Source organism: Dermacentor albipictus, chromosome 2, assembly GCF_038994185.2.
Source record: "Dermacentor albipictus isolate Rhodes 1998 colony chromosome 2, USDA_Dalb.pri_finalv2, whole genome shotgun sequence".
Lineage (NCBI taxonomy): Eukaryota > Metazoa > Arthropoda > Arachnida > Ixodida > Ixodidae > Dermacentor > Dermacentor albipictus.
In genome coordinates, this window is record NC_091822.1 from 203,726,352 (window position 1) to 203,740,419 (window position 14,068).

General features: G+C 51.7%; 1 protein-coding gene across 5 annotated transcripts in view; it reads right to left on the minus strand.

Annotated features, from left to right (window-relative positions):
• The window catches only part of LOC135897326 (uncharacterized), a 334,910-nt gene that overhangs the window by 229,068 nt on the left and 91,774 nt on the right, over positions 1-14,068 (minus strand). The gene's annotated exons all lie outside the window — the stretch shown is intronic.

The window sequence follows — 14,068 nt, forward strand, 5'->3', positions numbered from 1 at the left end:
AAAACCAGAACTGCTAAGGGCTATTCTTGAGTTAGGAGCTGAGGATGACGAGCTGTCGGAATGCCTTGAGACCATTGAGGAGAGGGAGACTGCAAAAAGACAGGAACGCGAACTTAAAGAACAGCAACAGCGAGAGCAACAAGAGAAAGATGAGCGCGAACGAAAAGAGCAAAAAGATGAGCGCGAACGAAGGAGCAGAAAGAAAAAGAACAGCGCGACCACGCTTTGGAAATAAAGCGTCTCGAGGTAGAGATGGAACGCGCTCGTAATGGAAATCAGGCACACGGTGCAGGAGAACGAGTATTGTTCAAAATGACTGACCTGATGCGGCCGTTTAAGCTTGGAGAGGACATTGGTTTGTTCCTGGTTAACTTTGAGCGAACGTGCGAGAAGCAGGGGTTCTCTCGGGAAACGTGGCCACAGCGCTTGCTCACTTTGTTACCCGGCGAGGCGGCCGACGTAGTCGCTCGCTTGAATAGAGAGGAGGCAGAGGATTTCGACCAAGTGAAATCGAGTCTGCTAAAAAAGTACAGGCTGTCAGCGGAGGCGTCCCGTCGGAAGTTTCGAGAAAATGAGAAAGGTAAAAGCGAGTCAAATGCAGAGTTTGCCTACAGGCTTATGTCAAACATGCAGGAGTGGCTCAAAGAAGAGAAAGCGTTTGGTGACCACGAGAAAGTTCTGCAGTGTTTCGGGCTGGAACAGTTTTATAGTCGGTTACCTGAGAACGTGCGGTACTGGGTCTTGGATAGGCCAGACGTTAGTACGGTGGCTAGAGCCGTTGAGCTAGCCGAAGAGTTTGTGACGCGTCGGCCTCGCGGAGCTAAGGACGGTCAAAAGGGTGAATTTGGCTCCAAGTTTGAGAGGCCGAAGTTCACACCCATGAGAGCAAAGGGGGACACACGTAGTGCGGATGCGAGTGAAAGCAGTCCGACCGAACGTAAGGAGACGGCGGCAACCGAAGCCGAACGCAGAAAGCGGTTCGAGACGAGGCAAGCGCGCGTTTGTTATACGTGTCAGAAGCCGGGTCACTTTTCGGCGCAGTGTCCAGAAACAAAAACCAAAGTCGTGTTTTTGTCATTATGCAGCACTGACGAGAACATGAAGCTTCTCGAGCCTTACATGCGAGACCTCCTCGTGAACAGGAAAGAGTGCCGAGTGCTTCGCGATTCCGCAGCTACGATGGATGTAGTTCACCCCTCTTACGTAGAAACCGATATGTTCACGGGCGAGTGCGCATGGATCAAGCAAGCCGTGGAAGCTCACAGCGTGTGTCTGCTCGTAGCAAAGGTGCTTATTGAAGGACCTTTCGGAGCACTTGAGACGGAGGCGGCAGTGTCATCTATGCTGCCCCCCCAGTACCCGTACCTATTTTCGAACAGGTCCGATCACCTCCTGCGCGAGAAGGGGCTTTTGTTTGGTGAGGCTAGCGTTCAGGCCTTAACCAGATCGAAGGTTCGGGAGCTCGCTGCAATTAGGCGGTAGTGGCGGGGCCGACGTTGTTGAACGATGAGAAAGGGTCAGAGGCGCAGCAAGCTGATATTCAGAGCACGCCCGAACTGAATAAAATTGAGCCTGTAGCGTTAAAGGCACCAGATACTGGAGAAGAAATTCCCGATGCGGGAAAGTTAGAAGAGCTATCTGCAGATTTGCTCATCGCGCCTACGTCAGACGGACTTAATAGGTTGCTAAAAGTCAGCAGGTCGGCTTTGATAGCCGAGCAAAAGAAGGATGGCAGACTAGAAAACATACGCTGCATTGTCAAGGAAGGTATCGCTAAGAAAAATGCTCGCTTTGTGGAAAGAGGTGGGGTCCTGTACCGGAAGTATCTAGACCGCAGGGGAGGGGAGTTCGATCAGCTGATCGTGCCTCAGTGCTACCGTCAGGATCTGCTGCGCTTGTCGCATGGAGATTCGTGGTCCGGACACCTAGGAGTTAAGAAAACTAAGGACCGTCTCTTGCAAGAGTATTATTGGCCAGGGTGTTTTCGGGACGCAGACCACTTTGTGAAGACATGCGACAGCTGTCAGCGGGTGGCAAACCAGGGGACAAATCGAGGGCGCCGTTGAAGTTGGTACCTATCATTACGGAGCCTTTTAGACGGCTCGTTATTGATACAGTGGGACCTCTGCCGGTAACAGCCACGGAGTACAGACACATTTTGACTGTGATCTGCCCAGCGACAAAGTTCCCTGAAGCAGTGCCGCTTAAAGAGCTCAGCTCAGTTGAGATAGTCAAAGCACTACTGTCCATATTTGCGCGAGTTGGTTTTCCCGCGGAAATCCCATCAGATCAGGGCACAGTGTTTACTAGCGCTTAGACGACAGCTTTTCTCGAAAGGTATGGGGTAAAGCTGTTACACAGCTCAGTGTACCACCCACAGTCGAATTCCCTTGAGAAGCTCCTCTCCGTCATGAAGCGTGTGTGGGGAGCATTGTGGTTTGAACAACAAACTGACTGGGAGCTGTTTCTGCCTGGGGTGATGTTTGCATTGAGGACCGCGCCGCATGCGGCTACACGGTTTTCGCCAGCTGAGCTAGTGTACCGTCGCTCGCTGCGATCTCCGCTTCGCATGCATCGAGAGGGATCACTGCCCTCTCCAATGGCTGCAGACCATCTCTTTCACAAATGGCCGCCTCCTGCGCAGGAGCCTCGCTTTGCAATAACATTCCTTTGAGGTGCGTTACAAAAAGGGGAGTCTCAACGGTAACGCCAATGGCTTAAGTCGAAGCCCCTAACGTGGGAATCAGCCTCAAAATTGTTTGTTATTGATGTTTTTCTTCCTGAGGCAGGATTTTTAACATATTGCTTTTGTGTAGTGTTCCAAAGTGATGATGTGCTTTATAGTGCAATTTTCCAATTTGTGGACGCGTTCTGGATGCTGCTAGACTACTGTAAGGAACTAGGCAGTAGAAAAAAAAAGGGGGGGGGGAAAGAGCCTGGCATGGCTTAGTGGGGGTTGTGCCGTGCTTGCTGACTGAGCGGCTGAGTTTCGGCGCAGTTCTAACGCTTGCTGGGAACGAGAGAAAAATGGCAACTCTCCCGAAGTCACTTTGCAGTGTCCTGTGTGAACCTGAACGTGAGAACGAGGCCTTCTCGGTGCGCTGCGCTCAAGAAACGCCGAGGGACGACCGACTTCGGTTATGAGCATCATCGAGCGACATCCCTCCGGACAGCGGATGCAGTCCCCTGACCATCGGGATCTCCCTCGCCCGGCGGGGCGGTCTCTTACGTTTCGCCCACGACGCGCGCTAAAGCCGGCGCGGATGCAACGTACGCCGGAGCTTCGTTCAAAGCGGCGGACATTTTGGCCCGTTCGGAGCGGCCGCGACGCATCCCCGCCGAGCGCGTCCTGGCATGTTCAGTGCCACGTGTCTTTGTGTGTGCGTGTGTGTGTGTGTGCCCACGCTTGTCAAAGCGCGGCAGCCGGGGAGAGGAGCTGACCGGCGCCGGCCCGGCTGATGCGTCACTACACTCGTCTCTACATGTCTCAGTCCATCCGTGCCTCGCTGTCACGTGGTGTCGTCGCGTGACCTTCCTTCTTGCCCGCGACGCCAAGAGTATAAGAGCAGCTGCCCCCGAATGCCAAGAGAGAGGCTCCGAATTCTTCCGTCGAGAAGCGTGCACTCCCGTCTCTCCACTTCGGTCGCCCTGACCGGCCGCTCTTTTGCGATGCAAGAATAAACAAGTTGTTCTGTTAGCAGTCGACTCATGCTTTCCCGGGACCTTCGGATGCTTCCAGTGTGCCCCAGGCCGCCAGGCCAACGCTACCCTTGGGGCTTGCGACCCATTTGCGACAACGGGCGCCAGCGGTCCGATTGCAATAACGGGTGTCAGCACTGAGGTTCCAACAGCCGGTGCCATCGGTGGGATTCAAACACAGCCGAACGCTCCGCAGCCCATTCTTATTTTTCTGAATATTTCCGTCTCATGATCCGGATCCACCGTCACTACCTGCCCTAAGTAGATGTATTGTCTTACCACTTCCAGTGTCTCGCTACCTATTGTAAATTGCTGTTCTCTTCCGAGACTGTTAGCCATTACCATAGTTTTCTGCAGATTAATTTTTGACCCATTCTTCTGCTTTGCCTCTCCAGGTCAGTGAGCATGCATTGCGATTGGTCCCCTGAGTTACTAAGCAAGACAATATCATCAGCGAATCGCAAGTTACTGAGGTATTCTCCATTAACTTTTATCCCCAATTCTTCCCAGTCCATGTCTCTGAATACCTCCTGTAAACACGCTGTCAATAGCATTGGAGAAATCGTATCTCCCTGCCTGACGCCTTTCTTTATTGGGATTTTGTTGCTTTCTTTATGGAGGACTACGGTGGCTGTGGAGGCGCTATAGATATCTTTCAGTACTTTTACATACGGCTCGTCTACACCCTGATTCCGTAATGCCTCCATGACTGCTGAGGTTTCGACAGAATCAAACGCTTTCTCGTAATCAATGAAAGCTATATATAAGCGTTGGTTATATATACCGCACATTTCTCTATCACCTGATTGATAGTGTGAATATGGTCTATTATTGAGTAGCCTTTACGGAATCCTGCCTGGTCCTTTGGTTGACAGAAGCCTAAGGTTTTCCTGATTCTATTTGCGATTACCTTAGTAAATAGTTTGCAGGAAACTGACAGTAAGCTGATCGGTCTATAATTTTTCAAGTCTTTGGCGTCCCCTTTCTTATGGATTAGGATTATGTTAGCGTTCTTCAAAGATTCCGGTACACTCGAGGTCATGAGGCATTGCGTATACAGGGTGGCCAGTTTCTCTAGAACAATCTGCCCACCATCTTTCAACAAATCTGCCGTTACCTGTTCCTCCCCAGCTGCCTTCCCCCTTTGCATATCTCCCAAGGTTTTAGTTAAGTTTTTGATTGTTCTTTTCTCCTTGAAGTCGACCAAAGTCTCTTCAAGGCGTTTATCGGCGTTGATGAAGCAGGAGGCAGGTTGGAGGTAACAAAACTTGAAGATATATTGCAACGGAAATATTTACACAGTCAAATACAGAGTTAGCAAAAGAACACTGATACAAAACACACAAGTAAACAGCGCCTTACTCTTCTACTTTCTCTTAAGTTAGAGCCTAGGACAACTGTCACTACATACGACCAACCGAGTCTCACTGTTCTACCACTAAGTGGTTACGGCCCAGACTAGCGTTGCATCGTACGGAGTCTTACTGTTCTATCAGGTTTAGTGATTACAGCCTAGACTGAGGAACAAGCACCTCGTCTCGGTTGTTATAGGGGAAAGAGACAAAGAAAAAGGGCGGTAGGGTCGTTAGCCCATCCCACGGAAGCAATTGCCAATGAGAGTTGACAGTTTCTTAAGCCACAACCCAAAGGGATGGGCTTACTCTCATAAGTGAATCTACTGGAAAACCACCCTGTTTTCCCTCTTCCCACATCTTCTTCTCCCCCTCCTATTTCCACGTGGTCAGTGACGGCCTCGGCAAACACGCCAGGCATGCACGATTTATTGAGGCCATCTCGCACCTCAGCGGCGTTTCTAGCCAGCAAGGGGGCTCGGGCGCTGGTGTCCCAACACCGCGTACCGTAGTCCCCCTCAAGGTTTTTCCTGGTAGAAAAATAATTACCGCTGGCGGCATCCGGACTCGGGTGCTCTTAAAACGACATTCTCCGAACGCGGCCTCCGCACGCGCACCGCGCCCCTCTCTACGGCGCGCACTGCATGTTGTAACACGACACCAAGCGGGCTCTCCCCAGCGCTCAGAACAAGATGCACGTGGCTGCCGCCCGAATGCGTAGGGGCGTGAACCCCCCGCTCCGTACGCACCAGACGTGGTCAACATTGCTAGCAGCTGCGTCTCTAATTAGCAGGGGACTCAAGAGCCGGCGCCACAACGTCGCGTATACAACAGTCCCACTCGAGCTTTGTCCGCGTGCCCTATTATGACCATCGGCGGAATGTCAACAAAGCCCGCGTAAAAGCATGTTCTCCGAATCCGTTTTCCGCCTCTGCACCGCGCCCCCCGCGGCGGTGCGCGCCTCGGCTTGTTACCGACACCACGCGGGCCGTCCGACCCCTCAAAAACAGAAACGGTTGCCGCCCGAGGCGCTGGGGGGTGGACGCTTCCCCATTCACAAAACGCACGGGCAACTCGCGGCACTGCAAAAGTATATACAAAACAATCATGCAGCCCTACGCCGTCCATTCTGCCTGTTCGACGATGAGCGGCCTAACAGTTTTCTTTACTTCTTCCGGCGTTACCTGCGGGATTTCGAATTCCTCTAGACTATTCTCTCTTCCATTATCGTCGTGGGTGCCACTGGTACTGTATAAATCTCTATAGAACTCCTCGGCCACTTGAACTATCTCATCTATATTAGTAATGATATTTCCGGCTTTGTCTCTTAAAGCATACATCTGATTCTTGTCAATACCTAGTTTCTTTTTCACTGTTTTTAGGCTTCCTCCGTTCCTGAGAGCATGTTCAATTCTGTCCATATTATACTTCCTTATGTCAGCTGTCTTACGCTTGTTGATTAACTTCGAAAGTTCTGCCAGTTCTATTCTAGCTGTAGGGTTAGAGGCTTTCATACATTGGCGTTTCTTTATCAGATCTTTTGTCTCTTGCGATAGCTTACTGGTATCCTGTCTAACGGAGTTACCACCGACTTCTATTGCACACTCCATAATGATGCCCACAAGATTGTCGTTCATTGCTTCAACACTAAGGTCCTCTTCCTGAGTTAAAGCCGAATACCTGTTCTGTAGCTTGATCTGAAATTCCTCTATTTTCCCTCTTACCGCTAACTAATTGATCGGCTTCTTGTGTACCAGTTTTTTCCGTTCCCTCCTCAGGTCTAGGCTAATTCGAGTTCTTACCATCCTATGGTCACTGCAGCGCACCTTGCTGAGCACGTCCACATCTTGTATGATGCCAGGGTAAGCGCAGAGTATGAAGTCTATTTCATTTCTAGTCTCGCCGTTCGGGCTCCTCCACGTCCACTTTCGGCTATCCCGCTTGCGGTAGAAGGCATTCATTATCCGCATAATATTCTGTTCCGCAAACTCTACTAATAACGCTCCTCTGCTATTCGTAGTGCCTATGCCATATTCCCCCACTGCCTTGTCTCCAGTCTGCTTCTTGCCTACCTTGGCATTGAAGTCGCCCATCAGTATAGTGTATTTTGTTTTCACTCTACCCATCGCCGATTCCACGTCTTCATAGAAGCTTTCGACTTCCTGGTCATCATGACTGGATGTAAGGGCGTAGACCTGTACAACCTTGATTTTGTACCTCTTGTTAAGTTTCATAACAAGACCTGCCACCCCCTCGTTAATGCTATAGAATTCCTGTATGTTACCAGCTGTATTCTCATTAATCAGAAATCTGACTCCTAGTTCTCGTCTCTCCGCTAAGCTCCGGTAGCACAAGACGTGCCCGCTCTTTAGCACTGTATATGCGTCTTTTGGCCTCCTAACTTCACTGAGCCCTATTATATCCCATTTACTGCCCTCTAGTTCCTCCAAGAGCACTGCTAGACTCGCCTCACTAGATAACGTTCTAGCGTTAAACGTTGCCAGGTTCATATTCCAATGGCGGCCTGTCCGGAGCCAGGGATTGAGCGAGTTGATAAGTTAACATTCTTGGCGTATATGTGCAGCGTATGAGTGTTGTTATCACGTGGAACGGATGCTCTGTTGCCCATGCGCGGTGATCATGTGAAGGGTCTTGAGGGTATACATGCGCTGTTTTAGGAATAAAAATTCAGTTGTCAGTCTGCGCTGGTTTTTGCGTCCTTTTTTTTTTGTTGCCTCTTCGTTCACCGTGAGTAAAATTTTCCACTATGAAGTCGAACCAACTAGCCCGCCTTTCAGTCCTATTGGTGAACTGACTTGCGCCAAAGCAGCATCTCTTCAGGTTGAGCTCAAGGCCGCCGTCAGTGAGGCACTATAACCCTTCCTCTAACCTACAAAGGTGGGTGGGAAAATCGGGCGAAAAAATAACCACATCATCTAAGTAGTACAGGCACGTTTTCCACTTGAGACCACGCAAAAGCATGTCTATCAGGCGCACAAATTTTGCCGGGCGTTGCAAAGCCCGAAAGGCATGACACGAAATTCATATAGGTCATCTGACGTGACAAAAGCCGTTTTAGGTTGGTCGTCTGGTGCCATGGGCACTTGCCAATAGCCGATGTGCCTTGAAGGCCGTCAAGGGCACCGTCAGTTCTTAGCAAAGGGCAAACATCCTTGCGAGTGAGTTTGCTAAGTTGACGGTGACCGGCGCAGAAACGACTCGATCCATTCTTCTTCTTAACAAGACAACTGGGGATGACCAGGGGCTATTCGAAGGTTGTATGGCGCCGCGCTTGAGCATATCGTTCATCGATAACACGGTGCTCTGTAGCGGACACACGCTATGGTCTTTGTCGCAGTGGCACATTGGTACCTGTGTCGATGCGGTGAGAAATAGATGACGTGCGGCCCAAGGAAACATGCTAGCAGTCAAAAGAATAACGGGGAGACATAGAAGCTGGGTGCGTTGAGAAACAGTCAACATGTCGGCGATGGAGCTATTTAGAACATCGGCCGAAGTCGGCTCTTGCGAGGGCTGACAGGTCACTCTATTGACATCATGAGTGGTGATGCAACTATTTAGCATGTCAAAATGACTGCAGGGTCAACACACTGAACGCGGCCAACGCATTCTCCACGAAGCAAAGTGAGGAGACATGACAATTTCTTGGATACAATCAGTCTGCTGACGCTTTCACAACCTTTTAAAAGAGCGAAAGGCAGCAGACGAACGAATACCGCAGATGGCGTAAAAACTGCGCTTGCATCAGCGACCATGCTGCAGGACACCGTGGCAAGGGCAGAGGAGTGCGGTGTTATTGCAACGTCTTCTGCAACAAATACTTTATCTTCAGCTTCACGGGCGTCAAGAAACGGGGCGTCGCAAAGCGTTTGAAATTCCAATTTAGCACGAGAACAGTGGATGATGGCTTTATTAGCATAAATTAAGTCCCAGCCCAATATAATATCGTGGGGAGAAGAATTCAGCACCAAAAATTCGACGCTGTAGAGGAAGCGGTTAATCACAGTACGAGCAGTACGTGCAGCCGCCGGCGTGATGCGGTCTGCGCTGGCAGTAGGAAGTGACACGCATGACAGTGGCGTCGTAGCATTTCGGAGCAAGCAGCAAGGTTTGACACTAAGAACTGAAACTGCGGCACCAGTGTCAACGAGGACGAGTGCAGCTACGCCGTCCACATATACGTCAATCATATTAGTCTGACACGGGAGAGGCCCCGGTCTTTTCGTCGGTGACGCAGTTCTTACCTCTGGAACTGCGGTGACTAGTTTTCCCGTTTCTGCGTAAAAGGACGACGACGCATCGGCGAAAGCAAGCGGCGTCGAGGCGATGGGGAACGGCGGCCAACAAGAGGACGGTGGTCCTATACCCGGAGGCCGACGGGCACGGTGAAGCAATATGGATCGGAGTCGAATCGACGGCGGTAGGATGTTGCGCGGCGACGCAAAATCATGCAATGTGACCAGCTAGACCACACGCAAAACATATTGGCCGGTTGTGGGGAATGCGCCATTGTCCACTGCTGTGTAGGTACTGCCGGCCAAAAAAGTAAACGGACCACGGCTTAGGTGGCCGGAGCGGCCGCGGGGCCGCACCGGGGCGCTGCCATCACGCTCCGCGCGCTGACGGCGAGAGTGCCGAGTGTGAGGCCAGACATCGCCCTCACTCAGTCACTCTCACGCGGGACCTCATCACGCTTGATAAATTTCTAGTGCACCGTTCGGTTGCTCCGTTGCTGACGGTCGCGACGAAGGCGCCCGTGGATCGCCGGTAGTCCAGCACATGGTGCTGTCGTGCAGTAACGAGCGGCTGCGGGGCAGAAGGAACGGAGACGTATTCTCATTGTTGTTTCGCTTATATTCACATTATCTTTCATATTAGCGCATACCACCGGCGTCCACCGATGCTCCACCGTCCACTGTCCGCCGGCGCCGGCCCGGCGGATGCGTCACCTTCTTCTCTCAACGTGTCTCTCAGCGTGTCCGTGCCCCGCCGTCACGTGGCCTCCTACCGAGACGTTCCTTCTTGCCCTCACCTCCGAGAGTATAAAAACAGCCGCCCCCGGACGCCAAGAGAGAGGCTCCGAATTCTTCCGTCAAGTAGCGTGCTCTCCCGTCTCTCCACTTCGGTCGACCTGACCGGCCGCTCTTTTGCGATGCTAGAATAAACAAGTTGTTCTGTTGCAGTCGACTCATGCTTTGCCAGGACCTTCGGATGCTTCCATTTGTGCCCCAGGCCACCAGGCCAACGCTACCCTTGGGGCGTGGGACCCATCTGCGACAACCGGTGCCAGCGGTGGGATTGCAACAACTGGCTGCTAGCGGTGAGATCGCGACAACGGAGGCCATCAGCGAAGATATGCGGTTGACTGTATGCTTAGCAGCACAACGACCAACCGGGAGCAGTGCAACGAGCCCTGTGTGATGACTGGTTGCCTGCAGCGGAACGACTGCGCTGAATTCTTGGCTGCGAGGTTTGGTGAGTGCGGGACTTTCTTCTTCTGAGTTTTGCCAGGCTTTTGTTAGTGTCAGAAACAGAACTGGTAATTGTGGTTGTCGTTGCTGCCGGTTTAGTTTGCGGCAAGACAGTAGTAGGCACTAGAGAAAGCAGCATTCAGAGCAGCCATGGATTTGAAGTCGTTGCGCAAACCGAAATTGCTGGAGCTTGCAAGAGAGTTAGGTCTGGATGTCTCAGACAAACTCAGAAAACCAGAACTGCTGAGGGCTATTCTTGAGTTAGAAGCTGAGGATGACGGGCTGTCGGAATGCCTTGAGACCATTGAGGAGAGGGCAAAAAGACAGGAGTGCGACCTTAAAGAGCAAAAAGAGAAACAGGAGCGCGAACTTAAAGAACAGAAAGGGCGAGAGCAACAAGAGAAAGAAAAAGAGCGCGACCGTCAACACGCTTTGGAAATGAAGCGTCTCGAGGTAGAGATGGAACGCGCTCGTAATGGAAGTCAGGCACACGGTGCAGGAGAACGAGTATTGTTCAAAATGACTGACTTGATGCGGCCGTTTAAGCTTGGAGAGGACATTGGTTTGTTCATGGTTAACTTTGAGCGAACGTGCGAGAAGCAGGGGTTCTCTCGGGAAACGTGGCCACAGCGCTTGCTCACTTTGTTACCCGGCGAGGCGGCCGACGTAGTCGCTCGCTTGAATAGAGAGTAGGCAGAGGATTTTGACCAAGTGAAATCGAATCTGCTAAAAAAGTACAAGCTTCCAGAGGAGGCGTTCCGTCGGAAGTTTCGGGAAAATGAGAAAGGCAGAAGTGAGTCATATACAGAGTTTGCCTACAGGCTAATGTCAAACATGCAGGAGTGGCTCAAAGAAGAGAAAGCGTTTGGTGACCACGAGAAAGTTCTGCAGTGTTTCGGGCTGGAACAGTTTTATAGTCGGTTACTTGAGAACGTGCGGTACTGGTTCTTGCATAGGCCAAACGTTAGTACGGTGGCTAAAGCCGCCTAGCTAGCCGAGGAGTTTGTGACGCGTCGGGCTCGCGGAGCTAAGGACGGTCAAAAGGGTGAATTTGGCTCCAAGTTTGAGAGGCCGAAGTTCACACCCATGAGAGCAAGGGGGGACACACGTAGTGCGGATGTGAGTGAAAGCAGTCCGACCGAACGCAAGGAGACGGCGGCAGCCGAAGCCGAACGCAGAAAGCGGTTCGAGACGAGGCAAGCGCGCGTGTGTTATACGTGCCAGAAGCCGGGTCACTTTTCGGCGCAGTGTCCGGAAACAAAAACAAAAGTCGTGTTTTTGTCATTATGCAGCACTGACGAGAACATGAAGCTTCTAGAGCCTCACATGCGAGACCTCCTCGTGAACGGGAAAGAGTGCCGAGTGCTTCGCGATTCCGCAGCTACGATGGATGTAGTTCACCCCTCTTACGTAGAACCCGATAGGTTCACGGGCGAGTGCGCATGGATTAAGCAAGCCGTGGAAGCTCATAGCGTGTGTCTGCCCGTAGCAAAAGCGCTTATTGAAGGACCTTTCGGAGTGCTTGAGACGGAGGCCGCAGTGTCATCTATGCTGCCCCCCCAGTACCCGTACCTATTTTCGAACAGGTCCGATCACCTGCTGCGCGAGAAGGGGCTTTTGTTTGGTGAGGCTAGCGTTCAGGCCTTAACCAGATCGAAAGTTCGGGAGCTCGCTGCAAAGGTGGTAGTTGCGGGGCCGACGTTGTCGAACAATGAGAAAGGGTCAGAGGCGCAGCAAGCTGATATTCAGAGCACGTCCGAACTGAATAAAATTGAGCCTGTAGCGTTGAAGGGACCAGATACTGGAGAGGAAATGCCCGACACGGGAAAGTGAGAAGAGCTATCTGCAGATTTGCTCATCGCGCCTACGTCAGACGGACTTAATAGGTTGCTAAAAGTCAGCCGGGCGGCTTTGATAGCCGAGCAAAAAAAAGGATGGCAGCCTAGAAAACATACGCTGCATTGTCAAGGAAGGTATCGCCAAGAAAAATGCTCGTTTTGTGGAAAGAGGTGGGGCCCTGTACCGGAAGTATCTAGACCGCAGGGGAGTGGAGTTCGATCAGCTGATCGTGCCTCAGTGCTACCGTCAGGATCTGTTGCGCTTGTCGCATGGGGGTTCGTGGTCCGGACACCTAGGAGTTAAGAAAACTAAGGACCGTCTCTTGCAAGAGTACTATTGGCCAGGCTGTTTTCGGGACGCAGACCACTTTGTGAGGACATGTGACACCTGTCAGCGGGTGGCCAAACCAGGCGACAAATCGAGGGCGCCGTTCAAGTTGGTACCTATCATTACGGAGCCTTTTAGATGGCTCGTTATTGATACAGTGGGACCTCTGCCGGTAACAGCCACGGGGTAAAGACACATTTTGACTGTGATCTGCCCAGCGACAAAGTTCCCTGAAGCAGTGCCACTTAAAGAACTCAGCTCAGTTGAGATAGTCAATGCACTACTGTCCATATTTGCGCGAGTTGGTTTTCCTGCGGAAATCCAGTCAGATCAGGGCACAGTGTTTAATAGCGCTTTGACAGCCTTTCTTGAAAGGTGTGGGGTAAAGCTGTTACACAGCTCAGTGTACCACCCACAGTCGAATTCCGTTGAGAAGCTCCACTCCGTCATGAAGCGCGTGTTGAGAGCGTTGTGGTTTGAACAACAAACTGACTGGGAGCTGTGTCTGCCTGGGGTGATGTTTGCATTGAGGATCGCGCCGCATGCCGCTACGGGGTTTTCGCCAGCTGAGCTAGTGTACGGTCGCTCGCTGCGGTCTCCACTTCGCATGCTTCGAGACGGATCACTGCCCTCTCCAATGGCTGCAGACCATCTCTTCCACAAATGGCCGCCTCCTGCGCTGGAGCCTCGCTTTGCAACAATATTCCTTTGAGGTGCGTAACAAAAAGGGGAGTCTCAACGGTAACGCCGATGGCTTAAGTCGAAGCCCCTAACGTAGGAATCAGCCTCAGAGTTCTCTGTTACTGATGTTTTTCTTCCTGAGGCAGGATTTTTAACATATTGCTTTTGTTTAGTGTTTCAAAGTGATGACGTGCTTTCTAGTGCAATTTTCCAATTTGTGGACGCGTTCTGGGTGCTGCTAGACTACTGTAAGAAACTAGGCAGTAGTATAAAAGGGGAAAGAGCCTGGCAGGGCTTAGTGAGGATTGTGTCGTGCTTGCTGACTGAGCGGTTGAGTTTCGGCGTAGTTCTAACGCTTGCTGGGAACGAGAACAAAAATGGCAACTCTCCCGAAGTCACTTTGCAGTGTCCTGTGTGAACCTGAACGTGAGAACGAGGCCTTCTCTGTGCGCTGCGCTCAAGAAACGCCGAGGGACGACCGACTTCGGTTATGAGCATCATCGAGCGACATCCCTCCGGACAGCGGATTCAGTCCCCTGACCATCGGGATCTCCTTCCCCCGGCGGGGCGGTCTGTTACGTTTCGCCTACGATGCGCGGTATAGCCGGCGCGGATGCAACGGACGCCGGCTTCGTTCAAAGCGGCGGACATTTTGGCCCGTTCAGCGCCGCCGCAACG